This window comes from Panthera tigris, chromosome X (assembly GCF_018350195.1).
Source record: "Panthera tigris isolate Pti1 chromosome X, P.tigris_Pti1_mat1.1, whole genome shotgun sequence".
NCBI classification, from domain to species: Eukaryota; Metazoa; Chordata; class Mammalia; order Carnivora; family Felidae; genus Panthera; species Panthera tigris.
Window position 1 is genome coordinate 57570411 of NC_056677.1, and position 20345 is coordinate 57590755.

Consider the following 20345-nt stretch of genomic DNA (forward strand, 5'->3'; position numbering starts at 1 on the left):
GAAAGTTTGGTAGCAGAAAGGGCCTGGATTACACCAGAATATTCAAACACACTCTGAGTGACTGCTAGTCTAGTGCTCATGGGGTGCTCTTCTCATACAAAACACAACTCTGGCCTTATATGGGAGAAAGAGCTGGGGCAGGGATGGAGGTGGGGTATCCCAAGGAAGGGACAAACAGAAATCTATGTCCGAAAGGGAGGAGTGTAAAGGGCACAGGAAAAATGCTAGGATTTAGAATTGGTCGAGGTCAACTAGTGCTCACATCGAATTCCCTCTGACTGACTTTGTAGGGAGAAAAGGCTGGGTAAGAGTCCCTCTTTCAGTATATAGAGGCTCCTGGGCAGCACTGGCCCTGTTCTGTGAGCCTCTAAGGCACTGGTTCTCAACTAGGGGTGGTTTTAACCCCTGGCAACGTCTGGAGACATTTTTGGTTTTCACAACATAGTCGGGTGGGAAGGGTGTGCTACTGACACCTAGTGGGGAGAGGCCAGAGGTACCGGTAAACATCTTCCAAAGCACAGGACAGCACCCCGACTACAAAGAATTAGCTGCAAACAGCAAGTTGCAAGGCTGTAAAACCCTGCTGTAAAGCGGATCAGGGAAGAGAAAGAGCCACCCTCTATGCCACAGCCTCGCTCCTTACCCCAAGCCACTGACCCACCTCTAGAGTGAAGCATATGCACTGCACTGCCGAGATTTTTCGCGTGTGCATGCCCGTGAGCCTGAACTTGGGCAAGCTACGAAATTCCATAAGCCTTTGTATCCTACTCTGTACAGTGTAAATAAAATTATTGACCTCCTAAATTACTGCAGGGATTAAGTGAGGTAATTTAATGGTTTAGATTCAAACATTTATTGAGCACCTACACTATGTGCCAGATGTTGAAGGTAGAGACAGAGTGCTTGCTGTTAAAGATTCAAGTCTAGTGAGTTTGAAGGCACACGTGGTATATTTTCAAACAAAGGCTCATTTCCTTCACAGTCCCCCCACCCCTCCCCGCCATGTTCTTCCCTTTCATTATTATCAGACAGGGTCCTAATCCTCTCTTCCTTACCAGAGAACTGGAAGGAAGAGCAGAATTAATACCTATTATGAAAAGGAGCTACATCACCAGTTTGTGCCATATTTGCTAATGCTTCTCATCATTATTTCTAAATACAGCACTGAAGCCAATGTATTGTTCTTAACAATCAAAAGAAGTTCTGTTAGCTAGTTCAGGCTGGCATTTACCCTGTTCTCAAAATGGACTATTATCCTTGAACATGGTCAGGAAATAAAAAGCAAGCCCACCCTCTTTCTGACCCTGACCTGCGTGGTTCCTACATCCTCCTTTGGCAGGGTTTCTGTAGGCAAGGTGAAATTGTTAGGGTATTTAAAAACTGAGGTCCTCTCTTGGTGCACTTGGTTGACTCAGTCAGCAGAGCATATGACTCTTGATCTCAAGGTTGTAAGCTAGAGCCCCTGGTTGGGTGTAGAAATTACTTAAAAATAAAATTACTAAAAAATTACTGAAAAAAAAGAAAGAAAAGAAATTCGGTGCTCTCCGAACTGTCCCACTTGCTCAGAAAATGGAATGAGAGAAAGGGAGGACTCAAGGGTCATATCCAGGTTTGGGGGTTGAGCAACTAAGCGACAGTAATGCCATTTACTAAGATTGGAAAGTCTTGGGGGAGAAGCAAGTTTGGAAGGGAAATCAGGAGTTCTGCTTTAGACTTAAAAAAAAAAAACTCTCTAAACCTCTCCCCTCTCCTCTCATTCTGCTTAAATGATCAAGTCTCTTCTTTCTTAAAACAAATGTAGCCCTCTCTAAACCTCAAAATCCCTCTAACTATTGCCCTTTCTTCTTTTCTTTAAGTCCAAACTTCTTTAAAGGATCATCCATTTTTTCACTATACCTACACTTCCTCACCTCCTAGTCTCTTCTTGACCCCCTGCAATCGGGTTTCTGCCCTCACCATATTACTGAAACTACACTCACTAAGGTGACAAATAATGCCCTAATTGCCAAATCTAATGGATACTTTTCAGTCCTAACTTTCCAGGACCTCCCTATAGCCTTTGATACCAACTGATCACATGTTCCTCTTTGAAAACTCTCTCCTCCCTTGGCTTCCCTGGGAATCACTGTCTGCTGCTTCTCTTCCTCTGTGACTTTTCCTTCTCACATTCTTCCTGAGTCCTCTTCTATCTGCTGCTTGATTGTTGGATTTGCAGAGGTTCTATTCAGCTCTTTTTCTCACTTTACGCTGTTTTCAAGGATGATTCTATCTTTTAGATCCTATTTAGATGACTTTGACTATCACCTACAAACCATCAACTTTCAATTTGATATCTCCCAACTCCAATTCTCTTTGGAACAATAGACTCATATTTTGAGTTACCTCCTAGACAAGTCATCTGGATACCCCTAGCTGTCACAAACTCAATGCATTCAGAATTCAATTCTAAACAAGACAGCTTACAGAAGAAATTCAGATTGTCAAAAACATATGAAAAGATGCCCAGCCTTAGCTCGCAATCAGGAAAATGCAAATTAAAGCAATAAATGCAATATTTCTCGCAAGGACAGGCACATTAATGAGAATAACATTGAGTGTTGGTGGAGATTAAGGAAAACAGGCAGTCTCATACACTGCTGGTACAGGTATGACCGTACCCATTATAACCTTTTAGGAAAGTAATCTGGCAATATCTAATAAAATATAAAATACAGGGGTGCCTGGCTAGCTCTGTTGGTAGAGCATGCAATTCTTTTCTTTCTTCTTTCTTTCTTTCTTTCTTTCTTTCTTTCTTTCTTTCTTTCTTTCTTTCTTTCTTTCTTATTTTTTGAAGTTTTTATTTTATTATTATTTTAATTTACATCCAAGTTAGTTAGCATATACGGCAACAATGATTTCAGGAGTAGATTCCTTAATGCCTCATACCCATTTATCCCATCCCCCCTCCCACAACCCTTCCAGTAACCCTCTGTTCGTTCTCCATGTTTGAGTCTCTTATGTTTTGTCCCCCTCCCCGTTTTTTATATTATTTTTGCTTCCCTTCCCTTATGTTCATCTGTTTTGTATCTTAAATTCATCATATGAGTGAAATCATATGATATTTGTCTTTCTCTAATTTTGTTTAGCATAATACCCTCTAGTTCCATCCATGTAGTTGCAAATGGCAAGATTTCATTCTTTTTGATTGCTGAGTAATACTCCGTTGTATATATATATATATATATATACCACATCTTCTTTATCCTTTCATCCATCAATGGGCATTTGGGCTCTTTCCATACTTTGGCTATTGTTGATAGTACTGCTATAAACATTGGGGTGCATGTGCTGCTTTGAAACAGCATGCATGTATCCCTTGGATAAATACCTAGTAGTGCAATTGCTGGGTTGTAGGGTAGTTCTATTTTTATTTTTTGAGAAATCTCCATACTGTTTTCCAGAGTGGCTGCATCAGTTTGCATTCCCAGAGCATGCGATTCGTAATTTCAGAGTTGAACTCATAGCGTTCAAGCCCCACATTGGGCATAGAGCTTACTTTAAAAATCTAAACTGGATGCTTAACTGACTGAGCCACCCAGGTGCCCCATGTAGCATATATTTTTAATTGTGGTATATCCACATTTGGAATAGCATGCATTTATTAGAAAGAGTTACAAAGAGATACATGCTAAGACATAGAATAAACTTCTGAAAACAAAAGACAAAGAAAAAATATTGAAGTAAGCCAAAGAAAAAAGATGCATTACTTATAGGAAAACATTAATTTGAAATTTTTTTATGTTTATTTATCTTTGAGAGATAGAGTACAAGTTGGGGAGAGGTAGAGGGAGAGGAAGACACAGAATCCAAAGCAAGCTCCAGGCTCTGAGCTGTCAGCACAGAGCACGATGCGGGGCTCAAACTCATGAATGGTGAGATCATGACCTGAGCTGAATTTGGACGCTTAACTGACTGAGCCACCCAAGTGCCCCTGGAAAACGTTAATTTGAATCATAGCAGATTTCTCATCTGAAACCATGCAGGCCAGAAGGAAGTTGCACAAAATTTTTCAAGCGCAGAAAAGTGTCAGAGTAGGGCAGGAAATATACAGTATGAGTCTAGAACAACTTGTCGTGGCAGAAAGTAAGGAAGAGCTCAAAAGAAATACACACACACACACACACACACACAATAGGGTTATGTCCAAGGGATCAGGAGCCAAATAAAAGAGCTCCCAATGGCCAAAACTAGAACAATTTGAGCAACACAGTAATGTGGTACTGGATTATAAACCAAAGTATAAAATAAATATCCATGAGTCTGTACCGATATGAATATATGATTGGCTGATTAGATGGATAAATGCATACAAACAAATATACATATATACATCAAAGTAAAGAGACAAATCTCCCATGAAAAATTCTGAATAAGTTATGTTGCTACTTTTTTCTCAAGGAGGTGGAGCTTAACTCTCTATTCCTTAAGCTTGGGTGTACAAGAGCACAATATAGAAAGGGAGGGTAAAAGAGCAACTTTACTGTGAAGAAACCTGACAAATGCCACCTCAGACAAGTGTTCAAGGTGAACATCGAAAGTAGTCAATCACAGGGGCCCCTGGCTGGCTCAGTCCATAGAGCATGTTATTCTAGGTCTTGAGGTTGTGAGTTTAAGCCTCGTATCGCGTGTAGAGCTTTTTTTTTTTTCTTTAAAGTGGTAAGTCATTTGCACAGCATATACCCTTAATATGTTGTGATGAAAATGGTACTTTAACTCTGTGGTCTTCTTCCCCCAAACCCATGACCCCAGTATAATCATGCATCAAATTCCAACAGAGGGATATTCTACAAAATAGCAGACCAGTTCTCCTCAAAACTATCAAGGTCAACAAGTGTAAGAAAAGTCTGAGATACTGTCACAGCCAAGAGGAGCCTAAGGACATATGATGACTAAATGTAATGTGGTGTTCTAGATGGTCCTGGAATAGATAACGGGCATTAAGTAAAAACTAAGGAAATCTGAACAAGTATGCACTTTAATAATAAGGTATTAATATTCCTTTGCAAATTATAACAACTGTGCCATACTAATGTAAAATGTTAACAATAGGGGAAATTGAGTATGGGGTACATGGGAACTCTCTGTACTATCTTCTCAATTTTTCTGTAAATCTAAAACTGTTCTAGAAAATAAAGAGTAGCAAAAAGAAAAGAACTGGTCAATAATAAATCCTATAATTGGGTAAAACTATCCATCTGATAAAGGAAAACTGAGAGAATTTGTTGCTAGCGAATCTGCCCTTAAAGAATGGCTAAAGAAAATTCTCTAAACAGAGAAGAAATGATAAAAGAAGAAGGCCTGGAACTTTGGAAAGGAAAGAACATCAGAACGTGCAAAAATAGGGGTATATTATCCTCTTCATGAATTTCTTAAATCATATTTGATAGGTAAAGCAAAAATTATAACACCATCTGATGTGGTGGCTCAATACATGTAAAAGAAATACTTAAGACAATTATATACGTTTAAAATTTGTTTTATTTATTTTTGAGGGAGAGAGCAAGGGCAGAGGAAGGGCGGAGAGAGGGAGACACATAATCTAAGGCAGGCTCCAGGCTCTGAGCGATCAGCGCAGAGCCCAATGCGGGGCTCAAACCCATGAACTGTGAGATCATGACCTGAGCTGAATTCCAATGCTTAACCGACTGAGCCACCCAGCCGCCCCAAAACAATTATATATATATTTTAAGTGGGGAAAGCAAAGGAATCTAAATGGAAGTAAGGCCTCTACACTTCACTTGAAGTGATAAAACACCAATACCAGTAGACTGTAATAAATTACATATTTATATTGTAATACCTGGATCAACAACTAAGACAACTTATATAGGAGGCCAATGCCTTATCCATTAGGCAACTGGGGCTTCTTAAGACAGATACATAGAGCAGTGTGCTCAAAAATACTAGAAATAAGTTAAGGTAGGGGCGCCTGGGTGGCTCAGTTGGTTAAGAGTCCGACTTTGGCCTAGGTCATGATCTCTCTGTTCCTGAGTTGGGGACTGTACTGACAGCTCAGAGCCTGGAGCCTGTTTCAGGTTCTGTGTCTCCCTCTCTCTCCCTGCCTCTCCCCTACTCATGCTTTGTCTCTCTCTCTCAAAAATAAATAAACATTACAAAATTTTTTAAAAAAGAAAGAAAGGAAGATAGAATCCTAAAGAATGTTCAAGTAAACACAAAGAAACATAAAAAGAGAAAGAGAACAAGAAACAGAGGAAACAAACAGGAAACAAATAATAAAATGGCAGACTCAAGCCTTCACATATCAATAATTACTATTATAATAATAATAATTATAATAATAATAATTACTACTATAGGTTTGAATTGAAGTTCTAACACCTCGTGCCTGTGAATGTGACCTTATGTGAAAATTAGGTTGTCCTTGTCAGCTCAGGCTGCTATAACAAAGTACTATACAGATGGTGGCTTATAAACAATAGACATTTATTTTTCACAGTTCTGGAGGCTAGAAGCTCAAGATCAGGGTGCCAGCATGCTCAGGTTCTGGTGACAATTCTCTTCTGGGTTGCAGACTGTGGACTTCTTGTGGTCTCCTCACATGGCAGAAAGGGCAAGGGAGGGTTCTGAGGTCTTTTTTAAAAGGGCATTAATCCCCATTCATGAGGACTCCACCCTCATGAATTCATCGGCTCCCAAGAGCCCTATCTCCAAATATCATTACATTAGAAATTAGGTTTCAAAATATGAATTTGGGGGGGGAGACACAAATGTCTTCACGGATGTAATTAGGTGAAGATGATGTCATTAGGCTGGATCCTAATACCGTATGTATGACTGGCGTCTTTATAAGGAAAGGAGAACATGGGCATAGACACACAGAGAAAGGAGAACACCATGTCTTCACATGACACATGAAACACAGAGAGGGAAGAGGGCCATGTGAAGACAGAGACAGAAATTGGAGTCATGTCTGCTGCGAGTCAAGAAATGCATGAAAGAGGAAGAGGTAACGAAGGATCCTCCCTTAGAGTTTTGAAGGAACATGGCCCTGCAGACACCTTCATTTCAGACTTCTAGCCTCCAGAACTGTGAGATTAATTTTCTGGTTTTTAAAAAAAATTTTAATGTTTATTTATTTTTGAGAGAGAGAGAGAGCGCGCACGAGCATGAATGGGGGAGGGGCAGAGAGAGACGGAGACAAAGAATGAGAAGCAGCTCCAGGCTCCAAGCTGTTAGCACAGAGCTCATCACAGGGTTTGAACCCACAACCAGTGAGATCATGACCTGAGCCAAAGTCAGATACTGAACTGACTGAGCCACCCAGGTGTCCCAATTTTCTGCTGTTTTAAGCTACCCAGCTTATGTTACTTTGTTACAGCAGACCTAGGAAACTAGCATGATTACCTCAAATGAAAATGGCCCCAACACACCAAATTAAAAGACAGAGCTTGGCAGAGTGGATTAAAAAACACGAAGTGAGTATATGCGGTCCATAAGAAACTCACCTGAAACACAATGACATAGGTAGGTTGAAAGTAAAAGTATATACAACGATAAACCATGCAAACCTGAATCAAAAATAGCATGGGCTAGGGGCTCCTGGGTGGCTCAGTGGGTTAGGCGTCCCACTTTGGCTCAGGTCATGATCTCACGGTTTGTGAGTTTGAGCCCCATGTCAGGCTCTGTGCTGACAGCTCAGAGCCTGGAGCCTGCTTTGGATTCTGTGTCTCCCTTTCTCTCTTCTCCTCCCCTGCTCACACACTCTCTCTCCTACAAAAATAAATAAACATTCAAAAAAATTTTTTAAAAAAAGCATGGGTTAGATTAATATATTGATCTGGGATAATCCACTGAAGTATTCATGAGAAAATCAGGTTGCAAGATTATATGTATATCTACCCATAACCTCATTTTTATAAAAAAAATAATCATCAAAATCATACACACATAGGCACATACGTATACCTACATATACATATATATACACATACACTCTCGTGAAGATGGTGTGAAAGGCTACACAAATTGGTCCCCTCAATGTTACAAGGGGGACAGGAGGGGGATATAAAAAGAGAGATTGTTAACTTTATCTTCTTGTATTTTTGGATTATTTCATTTGTTACAGTGAGAACATACTGTATTTGTAATTTAAAAGAAAACTTGCAATCAAATAAATTTTTGAGGAAAATTTTTTTCCCTCAAATTTACTTTTGCTCTTGTTCTCTACTTTAGTGAATTGGTATCATCATTCACTCTCAAGACAAGAGACCTAAAAGTAATTCTAGATGCTTCCTTTTCTGTAATCTTCCACCCTTCTACTTAATTAGTCACCAGATCCAGATTTTAGTTCATAAATATCCTATCTTCCTCTAATTAATCATTAATCTTGTCTATTCTAGTTCCTAAATCTCTTTTTAAATCCCTTCCTCTCTTTACCACCTCTGCCAATAAGGCTTTTTTTTTTTAGTTCAGGACATCATCTCTCAGTGTTTCGATAGCCTTTAAAATGATCCCCTGTTTTACTACTCTACCCAATCTCTCTTGCACAATGCTCTCAGAATTATCTTTCTAAACAGTTACAGTGTAGTACTGTTGGTACACAAATAAATATATTTTTATTTTAATAGGCATATTTTGGTTTTAAATTTCTTTTTTTTATTTAAATTCAAGTTAGTTTAACATACAGTGTGGTCTTGGTTTTAGGAGTAGAACCCAGTGATTCATCTCTTACATATGACACCCAGGGCTTATCCCTAAAAGTGCCCTCCTTAATGCCCATCACCCATAAGAAAATGTATTAAATTCAAGATTTCTAAGATATCGGGGCGCCTGCGTGGCTCAGTTGGTTAAGTGTCCGACTTCAGCACAGGTCATGATCTCACAGTTCACGAGTTGATGCCCCACATTGGTCTCTGCGCTGACAGCTCAGAGCCTGGAGCCTGCTTCAGATTCTGTGTCTCCCCCTCTCTCTGCCCCTCCCTTGCTCGTACTCTGTCTCTCTGTCTGTCTCTCTCTCTCTCAAAAATAAATAAAACATAAATAAAAAAAGATTTCTAAGATATTATTGCCTAAATTTAAGAAATTAAAATGGTGAAGGTAGGATATGATTCAGTGAAGTTGGTCTACAAGAACAAAGCCCAACTTCATGAGTTTTTATGGTCGGGTCCCATCCTACATTTCCAAATTTACAATCATAAATGCACCATTCCAATTAGAAAAAATTTTCTGGGGCACCTGGCTGGCTCAGTCGGTGGAGCATGCGACTCTTAATCTCGGGGTTGTGAGTTTGACACATTGGGCATAGAGATTAATAAAAAGAAAAGAAAGAGAAAGAACTTTCTGACGACCTCCAAACATGCCGTGTTCTTTCATTCTTCTCTGCCCCTCCTCATGCAGTTCTACTCTTGTATCTAGTAAACTCCTCCTTTCCCTTCAATATTCAGGTCAAATATTTCTTTCTGTGAGGAATTTTTTTACATGTGAATGTTTACAGCAGCTTTATTCATAATTACCGAAACCCAGAAACAACCAAGATTTCTTTTAAAGTTTATTTATTTATTTTGAAAGGGGGGGTGCAGAGACAAAGGGAGAGAGAGAGAGAGAGAGAGAGAGAGAGAGAGAGAGAGAGAGAGAGAATCCCAAGCAGGCTCCACATCGTCAGTGCAGAGCCCAATGTGGGGCTCAAACTCACAAACTGTGAGATCATGACCTCAGCTGAAACCGAGAGTCCGATGCTTAACCGACTGAGCCACCCAGGTGCCCCCAACCAAGATTTTTTTAAGTTTATTACTTTTTAGTAATTTCAGCACCCAACGTGGGGCTTGAACCCACAACCCTGAGATCAAGAGTCACACATGGTCCTCCGACTGAGCCAGCCAGGCACCCCAAGATGTTTTCCAGATAAACAAACTGTGGTATATCCAAACAATGAGATGCTATTGAGTGATAAGAGGAAATGAGCTATCGAGCCATGCAAAAGCATGCATGAATCATAAACACATATTTCTATGTGTAACAAGCCAGTCTGAAAAGACTACATACTGTATAATTCCATTTATGTGACATTCCAGAAGAGGCAAAACTAGATTGACAGTAAAAATATCAATGGTTTCCAGGAATTTGGGGAAGAGGAGGAGGGTTGAAAGGTGAAGCATAGGGGAATATGTTAGTGCAGTGAAACTATTCTCCATGATACTGTAATGGTGGATACTTTACACATTTTTCAAAACCTATAGAACTTTACAGCACAAAGAGTGAAAGTTAATGTATGCAATTAAAACAAAAAATCACTTAGAAGATCAAGGGATACAAGGTCAGAATGTAGAGTGTGAAAAAAGAATCTAAATATATTACAAATGTATGAAATAACTTTGCTGAAACAGGTAAGGAACTTTTGTAAATGGGCGAGGTCTGGAAAATTATAGGCAAAAGGGGCTATATATAAGCACTCCATTGTGGTTAAAACAGTTGTTTCCTATGAAGTTACACGCTAATAATTTGAAACCATTATACGTGTATACTGGAATTGAACAATTAAATAACCAGATGATGGGCTGTGGGAGCCAGGTGTCTCACTGTGGGAATGGGAGTGTACAGATAAGTAAAGGGAAGAGGCTAAAATGATCCAAATGGAAATGGATAAGAACTGGAGACATCAGTATACACTCATGTTGAGCATAATACAGATACATTTATAAATTTTTTTTAACGTTTATTTATTTTTGGGACAGAGAGAGACAGAGCATGAACGGGGGAGGGGCAAAGAGAGAGGGAGACACAGAATCGGAAGCAGGCTCCAGGCTCTGAGCCATCAGCCCAGAGCCCGACGCGGGGCTCGAACTCACGGACCGCGAGATCGTGACCTGAGCCAAAGTTGGACGCTCAACCAACTGAGCCACCCAGGCGCCCCCAGATACATTTATAAATATTTATATGTATGCTGTAAAATTAATTAAATAAGGGGGCTATCAGACAGCTCTCATGCCAATGGTGGCCTACATAAGTAAACCAAAATCTAAGCCTATGAATGCCTCAGGGTTACCAAATCCAAGCATTAAGGACCCTCAATTACAAACAGCCAACCAGGCTTTAAGCTATCAGTTCTAACCACCTCCAGTTCGAATAGATTTTTGCTCAAAATTCCAAAATATTTTCAGGTTTATTTATTTATTTTGAGAGGAGAGAGAGAGGGAGAGAGACAGAAAGAATCCCAAGCAGGCTCTGCACTGTCAGTGCAGAACACCATGCGGGGCTTGAACCCACAAACTGCGAGATCATGACCCCAGCCGAAACCAAGAGTTGGACACTTAACCAACCGAACCACCCAGGTGCCCCAACTTCCAAAATTTTTAATATGCCTGAATTTATCTTCCAACAGCACTAGTGTCAGAAGAGGGAACTGAAGGAGAGTCCCAAGGGCCCCCAGGAACAACAGGTAACCAGAAGGCACCTGCTGATCCCTTTGAGCTCATCACCCCCTCACTGCCTCTGGAGGTGGTGGGCAAGTCCATCACACCCATCCCAGCTCCACAGCATTAGCTTTAAGAGCTTTCAGGGGCGCCTGGGTGGCGCAGTCGGTTAAGCGTCAGACTTCAGCCAGGTCACGATCTCGCGGTCCGTGAGTTCGAGCCCCGTGTCAGACTCTGGGCTGATGGCTCAGAGCCTGGAGCCTGTTTCTGATTCTGTGTCTCCCTCTCTCTTTGCCCCTCCGCCGTTCATGCTCTGTCTCTGTCTGTCCCAAAAATAAATAAAAAACGTTGAAAAAAAAAAGAGCTTTCAGACTCCACCTGAGCATTTTTCTCTGGACTGGGTCAGAAAACCAGCCAGAGTTAGACTGGATCTGACCTAAAATTGGATTCTGGCTTGAGGATTTTTTTTCTAACAGTACTCCTATAGCAGCTCTATTCTAGTACTCATACTTGATTTTTTTAAGTTTATTTATTTAGAGAGAGAGCATGAGCAGGGAAGAGGCAGAGAGAAAGAGAGAGAGAGAGAGAGAGAGAGAGAGAGAGAGAGAGACAATCCCAAGCAGGCTCTGCACTGAGAGCGCAGGGCCCCATGCACAGCTCAAACCCATAAGCCGCAAGATCATGACCTGAGCCGAAATCAAGACTTGGGCACTTAACTGGCTGAGCCACCCACAGTACTTGTACTTTATAATGTGGTAATTATTTGTTCATATTTTTGTGTTTCCCACCAAATTATGAACCATTACTGGACAGGGCCTAAACCTTACCCAATTTCTTATCTCAAAGTCTCAGAAAATACCTGGCATACAGAAGTGCACATAAAATGTAAGTTAAATGGAAAAGACTGAAGTCTGGAATCTAGAGCCAAGGAGAGCATTCCCTAAAGGCAAGTCTACTTTGCATGTTACTACAGCTTCCTGTGTTCTTTTAGACATCACTCTGGTCACCTAGAAAATAATACAAAGGCCAGAGTCATGAAGGTTTCAAGGATAGGAACAGAACTAATTAGAAGGGTTTAAGGTGAGACCAATCTACTTTCAATTGGCACTAAGTCGACTGCTCTGCCCACCCACTTGTCTCTGTGGACCAAGCCTCCTTGCCCATCTTCTCTGTCTGTCTGGTTTCTTCTGACTATCTGGGGAGAATAAACTCAAGAATTATGGCCTCTGCCTGCCTCTGGGAACGGCAAAAAGGGCCCTGGACTCGAGTAACAGAATGGACATTGCTCTGCTGAAGTTTCATTTCTGTGTTGGAGTTGGGAACTCTCTGGATTGGTATTTCACTTGTAGATAAGGCAGAGTAGTTGTAAAAGGTTGCTAGTGGTAGTAGGGAACAGAGATGCAGGTGAGAGGAAAGAGAGAGAACTGGGTTGACTATCACCATACAAATCTTACACAGAAAACATTTAAACTCTTTGGCTTAAGGTCAGCCATGATGATAGTCCTACTTCCTGTAGGAATGCTGACTGGGCAGACAGAGAGAACTGGGAAAAGGCTGCAGGTCCCTGAAGTGACAGACTTGGAGCTATCCCTCTATATGCCTATTTTTCTCTTCACACTAAATACCAACCCTTGTGGTATACTATCTCTGTGTGATCTTTGGTTGGAGCACCTTGAGAAAGGAATAAGTGCATCAAGGTCAAATGTTTCCAGCTTTCTAGGGGCTCTCTTTCTTGAGAAATGCAGGGCTACAGCTCCCACAATCCATGAATATGCAGTATGACACTGACCTTCCATGAAACTTAATATAAAAGGGTTTCCATTGAGAATTAGTGTTTGCTTTTTTAGTTATTGTTTGGGGAATGGGAAATGGTACCAAGAAAGAAGTAGTAGATTAAAAAAAAAAAAAAAACAAAACCTAAGTCTCTTTACTAAGCTTCTCTTCCTTTAGCCACTTGAATTTGAAAGCCAGACAGGATTAGGCAAATGTGGGGACAGGAAGAAGGGAAATGTGCCTCACTTTAAAAAAAGGCAAATGTGAAGGTATAGGGTGTGTAAAAAGAACTATGAACCTGAGAGTTCACTAAACATCAGTATCCAATATTTTAAAAGATGTTTTCCATTTAAAATGATACATGATTTAGGGGTGCCTCGCTGGCTCAGTCAGTGGAGTGTGAGACTCTTCATCTCGGGGTTGTAGCTTTGAGCCCCATGTTGGGTGTAGAAATGACTTAAAAATAAAATCTTAAAAAATAAATAAAATAAAATAAAATAAAATAAAATAAAACCTGTTCATTATAGAAAATACGGCAAACGAAGTCCTCCAGGTGATCCTGTCTATATTCACTCTCTAAAGCAGGCTCTCTCAAACATTAATGTGCATAAAATCACATGAAGTCTTAATACACATAACAGAGAAGCTTGTTATAATTCACATTCCTAGATTCTAACCCAAGAAATGGATTAAGTAGATCTGGGATTCTGTATTTTACATAAGCATGCTAGGTAATGCAGAGGGTCCACACTTTGAGAACATGGGCCTAAGGCCTCATTCTTAGTATAAAGATGGAGGATTCTTGGGGCACCTGGGTGGCTCAGTGGGTTGGAAGGCTGACTTTGGCTCAGGTCATGATCTCACAGTTCGAGCCCCCTGTCAGGCTCTGTGCTGACAGCTCAGAGCCCGGAACCTGCTTCAGATTCTGTGTCTCTCTCTACCCCGCCCACGCTCACGCTCTGTCTCTCTCTCTCTCTCAAAAACAAATAAACAGTAAAAAAAAATTTTTTAATAGAGGATTCTGAATTTCCTCTTATTCTGTCTTTCCTTCCTTCAGCAAACTTATCCATTGATGTACTCACAGTCTCACTCATATGAACAGCTCATGAATGTTTATTTGTACCCTCAACCTCTGTGAGTTTCAGAAACAAGTTTATAACTACTTGCAAGATACTGTGTGCCTTGCCAGTGCCTCAAACTCGACATGTTCAAAACTGAAGTCATTAGTCATTCAGTGAACAGTGACTTCTTACTATGTCCCTGAAACCATGCTAAAGATCTGGGATAGAAAAATAAATTAAAATTCAGTTCTTATCTTTGAGAAGTTCACAGACTATACACCATAATAAAACAGAATATATGCAATAGTAGAAGTATGCATACAGTATTATAGGGATACAAATCTCAGAGCAATTAGTTCTGCCCAAGACTGGGTAAACAGGGTATGGTGGTAAGGGGTCTAGTCTAAGGGAAGACACTGTAGAGGACACTTCCCTGTATTCCCTACTAGAGAAATGAGTAGATAAGCTACTGAGAACTTAATATTTTTATATAAATTTGTACTAGATTTCGGTTTTTTTTAATGTTTATTTTTGAGAGAGACAGAGACAGAGACCGAGTGCAAGTGGGGGAGGGGCAGAGAGAGGGAGACACAGAATCCGAAGCAGGCTCCAGGCTCTGAGCTATCAACACAGAGCCTTACCTGGGGCTTGAACCCACAAACTATGAGATCATAACCTGAGCTGAAGTTGGATGCTTAACCGACCAAACCACCCAGATGCCCCAATTTGTACTAGATTTAGAATGAGTTAGTATGATCAACTGAAGGATGGTATAACCTAATTAAGTCTATTGTAATCTATCTGGGAGAAATGAAGTATTAATAGAAAGGAAGTTGTCTATATGCCATCTAGGCAAAAATGGAGCAGGAAAAGAATATGTCAGTGTATTTCCAGGGCTAGCCATGAAGGGAAGAACCTGGTTAGTAGATACAAGTACTAATAGCTCACAATTACTGAATGTTGCTTATGCTTCAAAGATTAAACTATATGTATGATACGGCTGATTTAATTTAATTCACACAACTCTAAGATGTAGGTACTGTTACTAACCACATGTATGGTGGGCCATATGACATATATATACTTCCTTAAGTGGCACTAGGGACATCATGTTTTTGTTTTGTTTCTCAAGTGCTGCTATTTATTTCAGAGCAATGATACTAGAACTTAATCATGTTTATACAGGTGAATGGCTTTGTATTGTAGTAAAATATACAAAATATATAATTTACCATTTTAACTCTTTTTAGGCATACATGTCAGTGGTATTAAGCACATTCATGCTGTTGTGCAACCATCAACACCATCCATTTCTAGAATTGTTTCATCTTCCTCAACTGAAATTTCATACCCATTAGATAATAACTTCCCATTCCCTCTCCTTTAGTCTCTGGCAATCACATTCTACTTTGACTACTCTAGGTACCTCATGTAAGTGGAATCATGCAATATTTGTCCTAATATGACTGGCTTATCTCATGCACTATGTCTTCAAAGCTCATCCGTGTTGTGGTATGTGTCAGAATTTCCTTCATTTTAAGGCTGAACAGTTTTCATTGTGTATAAACTACATTTGCTTTATCTATTCATTCATTGATAGACACTTGGGTGGCATCCACCTCTTGGCTACCGTGGATAAATGTTGCTATGAAGATGAAAGCACAAATACCTTTTCAAGTCCCTGCTTTCATTTTTTTGGGTATATAACCAGGAGTGGGACTGCTATTTTGTATTTTAAATCATATTTTAGATTTTGCCTCTCAACTTACTTTTTTTTCCCGAATGTGTTAGTTTTCATTACAAAAAAGTTATTAGAAAGGAAAAATAAAAAATGATATATACATTTAGAGCATGCAACTCTTGATCTTGGGGTCATGAGTTCGAGGCCCACACTGGGGGTAGAGATTACTTAAAAATTCTATATACGTTTAAGAAAAATTAATACAGTGGTATTTCTGATCTATTGGCCACAGAATTCAAGTTAGTTCTGAATCTGATCATCTTTGCACGAATTGACCAAACTAGGTTTCTGGACCTACAAAACAACAGATCAGACCTTGGTCTTAGAAATGCCACAAGGAGGGGTGCCTGGGTGGCTCAGTCAGCTAAGCATCAGACTCTTTATTTCAGCTCAGGTCATGATGTCACAGTTCATGAGATCAAGCCCCATGTCAGGTTCTGTGCTGACAGCAAGGACCCAGCCTCTCTCTCTGCCCCTCCCCTACTCGCTTTCGCTCCCTCTCTTTCTCTCAAAATAAACAAACATTTAAGAAAAAAAAAAGGATAATGGCATCTTTAAGGTTCTGTGTAAAGCAGCCTACTGACTCCTTTCTGATCTCTCTTTAAGCTGCAGTGTGGGTAACTCCAACTTTAAGAACAGTGAATACTAAATTTAGAAATAAGGAATTTCTTACTTCCTTTCCTTTCAGTACTTTCTTGAATGAATTTCAGAGATAGAAGAAACATGAGAAGTCAGTTAGTATAATCCTTCCATAAAACAATCCACTTGAAATGAATGGGTCTTCTGAAAGTGACTCTAGTGTGTGTATTTGGCCTCTGATGGCATTAATTAGGGTATGGATCTCTTAAGACATATAATTTCAAGGCTATTGTTTTTATAAAGTAATATTTCAGGAGATAATTTCCAAATACTCTAAACCCATTTATACCAGGAAAGCTATTTTCTCTATATTACTGAGTAGGAAACTTTACCATAAGCTCTCAGGCTGACTACGCAGCTCAGCAGCTCTTAAGGTCAACTACAAATACACCAAGTAAAATCTTCCTTGAAGAACAGAACAGTGGGGAAGCAATTGCAAATGGGTATGGGGTTTATTTTTGGAGAGATAAAAATACTTGAAAATTAACTGTGGTGATAGTTGTACAACTCTGTGAACACACTAGAAACCAGTTAATTGTATACCTTAAATGGGTAAGCTGTATAGTATGTGAATTATGTAATAATAACAATAAAGCAGCTATTGAAAAAATATATCAAGAGAATGAAAACACAACCCTCATAATAGAAGAAAATATTCGCAAATCATATATCTGATATATGGTTGTACACACACATACACACACACGTGTGTGTGTGTGTGTGTGCGTGTGTATCCAGAATATATAAAGAATTCCTACAACTTAATAATAAAAAAGAGAACCCAATTTTTAAAAGGGCAAAGATTTTAATAGACATTTCTCTAAAGAAGATATACAAATGGCCCACAAGCACATGAAAAGAGGTTAACCATTACTAATCATTAAGGAAATGCAAATCAAAACCACAAGGATAGTTACGATTAAAATAACAGATAATAACAAGTGTTAGTGAGGATATGGAGAAATTGGAGCCCCCTACATATTGCTGGTGGAAATGCAAAATGATACAAGCTGCTGTGGGAAACAGTGGAAAATAGTTTGGCAATTTCTCAATAAGTTAAACATAGAATCACTACATGACCAAGCAATCTCACTCCTAGGTATATATTCAAAAGAATTACAAACTGGAGCCCAAACAAAACCTTAAACATATATGTTTATAGCAGCACTATTCATGATAGCCAAATGGTGTAAACAACCCAAATGTTCATCAATGAATGAACGGATAAGCAAATTGTGGAGTATGCCTACAATGGAATATTATTCAGTCATAAAAATTAATGAAGTCCTGGTACATGCTACAGTGTGGATGAGCCTCAAAAATATCAGGCTAGGGGCACCTGGGTGGCTCAGTCGGTTGGGCGGCCGACTTCAGCTCAGGTCATGATCTCGCGGTCCGTGAGGGCTGTGAGTTCGAGCCCCACGTCGGGCTCTGTGCTGACAGCTCAAAGCCTGGAGCCTGTTTCAGATTCTGTGTCTCCCTCTCTCTGACCCTCCCCTGTTCATGCTCTGTCTCTCTGTGTCTCAAAAATAAATAAATGTTAAAAAAAAATTAAAAAAAATATCAGGCTAATCATTTCACAATGTATACAATATCATTGTATACATATATCAAAATATCACATGGTACTCCTTAAATATATGCAATGTTTGCCAATCATACCTCTATAAAGTTGGAGGAAAAAAGAGAAAACATCATGCTAAGTCAAAGAAGTCAGAGACAAAAGATAATGTATTGTACGATTCCATTTATATGAAATATCCAGATTAGGTAAATCCTAAAATGGAAAGCAGACTAGTGGCTACCAAGAGCTGAGGACTGCTTGATGGGTCCAGGGTTTCCATTTTGAGTGATGAAAAACTTAGAAAGAGGCGATGGTTGTACAACATCATGAATATACTTAAAACCACTGAGTTATACATTTTAAAACAGTTAAAACAGTAACTTTTTTGGTGTGTGTTTTTTGCAACCATAAAGAGAAAAGAAAAATTCACACATATAAGAGGTTGTAGGAAAGCATTAGAAATGACAAAGTACAAATGAGATTTAAGCTTCATTATGCCACAGTTGAGAAAATAAAAGTGCAGCAGATCTAACCAGTTGCGATATAGGAATGCATTTAGCAAAAGCATCACTCCGTAAGACTTCACTGCTGATTGAAATCTTTCATTGTGTAAAAAACAATCTTAGTATTGGAAAGAACCTTAGATGCCATCCTAATCTTCTCTACAGTAAAAAAATGATGAACATGAGGGAAAAACATGAACAAAATTATTTTCAAAAACATCAGGTCCAACACCTAAAGACCTCAGAAAGTCATCACTCCTATCTTCACACACACACAAAAATGCTGAAAGATGGGAAAATCAACAACTATTCTTAGGTTCATCAGACAATTGAGGTCACAGGGCAAACCACTGCCTCCAAAAGTAAAGAGACAGGTGAATACAGAGAATCACAGCTTTTGAGCACAGAAGCCCACCACTGGAGCTAGTATTGGAATAGGGAAACTTAAGCTGTAATTGACCAGTTGCTGGAAACTCGGTGTGGACAAGCATGAGCTAAAAAATCCAGAGGAAGGGCCCAATCTTAGGGAGGCCCCGACACTTTTCTTGAGTTTTACCTACATGAGCCCCACTAAATCCTCAGTGTGAAGACTGGAGAAAAATTCCCTCAAAATTTTGATGGTTGTGGAGGGGAACCATTCTGATATGTTGAGAATATTCTGTTCTTAACAAAATAAAGCCTGCACTCAAGGTAATCTGTTGTATCAGACCCTAACCACCTTGGGTTGTACCACAGCCTGGCCAATCTGGAGGAATGGAAATAGCCAATCCCAGCCCCTTCTAGCTTCCCTGTCTCACTTAAGCTGGGGGATGTGGTAGAATGAAAAGCACTTATAAAGAGTACAGCTCAGGAACACAGGTTCACTAAAAGACTGAGACCTAAACATAGGAATATAGAATCCTCCTCTGACACCATACCACCATATTAATAAGGCTCCTGTATAATAACAGGATTACAACAGAAAGAACTGTACATCTCGGACCTTACTTAAAAACAACGCTCTAGGGAAATCCAAAGACAACAGGGATGATAAAAACAAGGGCACCAGAGGGAATTTTATCTCTGACACAGCTACAGTAAACAGCAAACCCAGCCTAACTCCTAGTCAGATAAAAATAAATTCTCACACTAAATGCCAATTTACTTGAGTTCCTTTTACCCGGTACATAATGTCCAGCTTTGAACAAGAGATTATGAGACATACTAAATGGCAAAAACAAAAGTATAAACAGACAGAAAAACTCAGAACCAGACTAAGATATGGCTGAGATTGCGGAATTCCTGGAACAGGAATTTGAAATAACTATATGCTAAGGGCTCTATTAGAAAAACTGGACAACATACAAGAACAGAAGGGTGGTGTAAGCAAGGAGATGGAAACTCTAAGCTAAGATAAAATAAAAAGAAAACGCTAGAAATCAAAACACTATAACAGAAATGAAGAATGCCTTTTATGGGCTCATCAGTAGGCAGGACATATATGAGGAAAGAATCAGTGAATACAAAGATATGTAAATAGAAATCTCTAAAACTGGAATACAAAGAGAAAAAAGAATGAAAAAGATATAATATCTAGTAACTGTGGGATAATTATAAAAGTTGTAATATATTTACAATGGGAATACCAGAAGGAGATGAAAGAGAAAAAGGAACAGA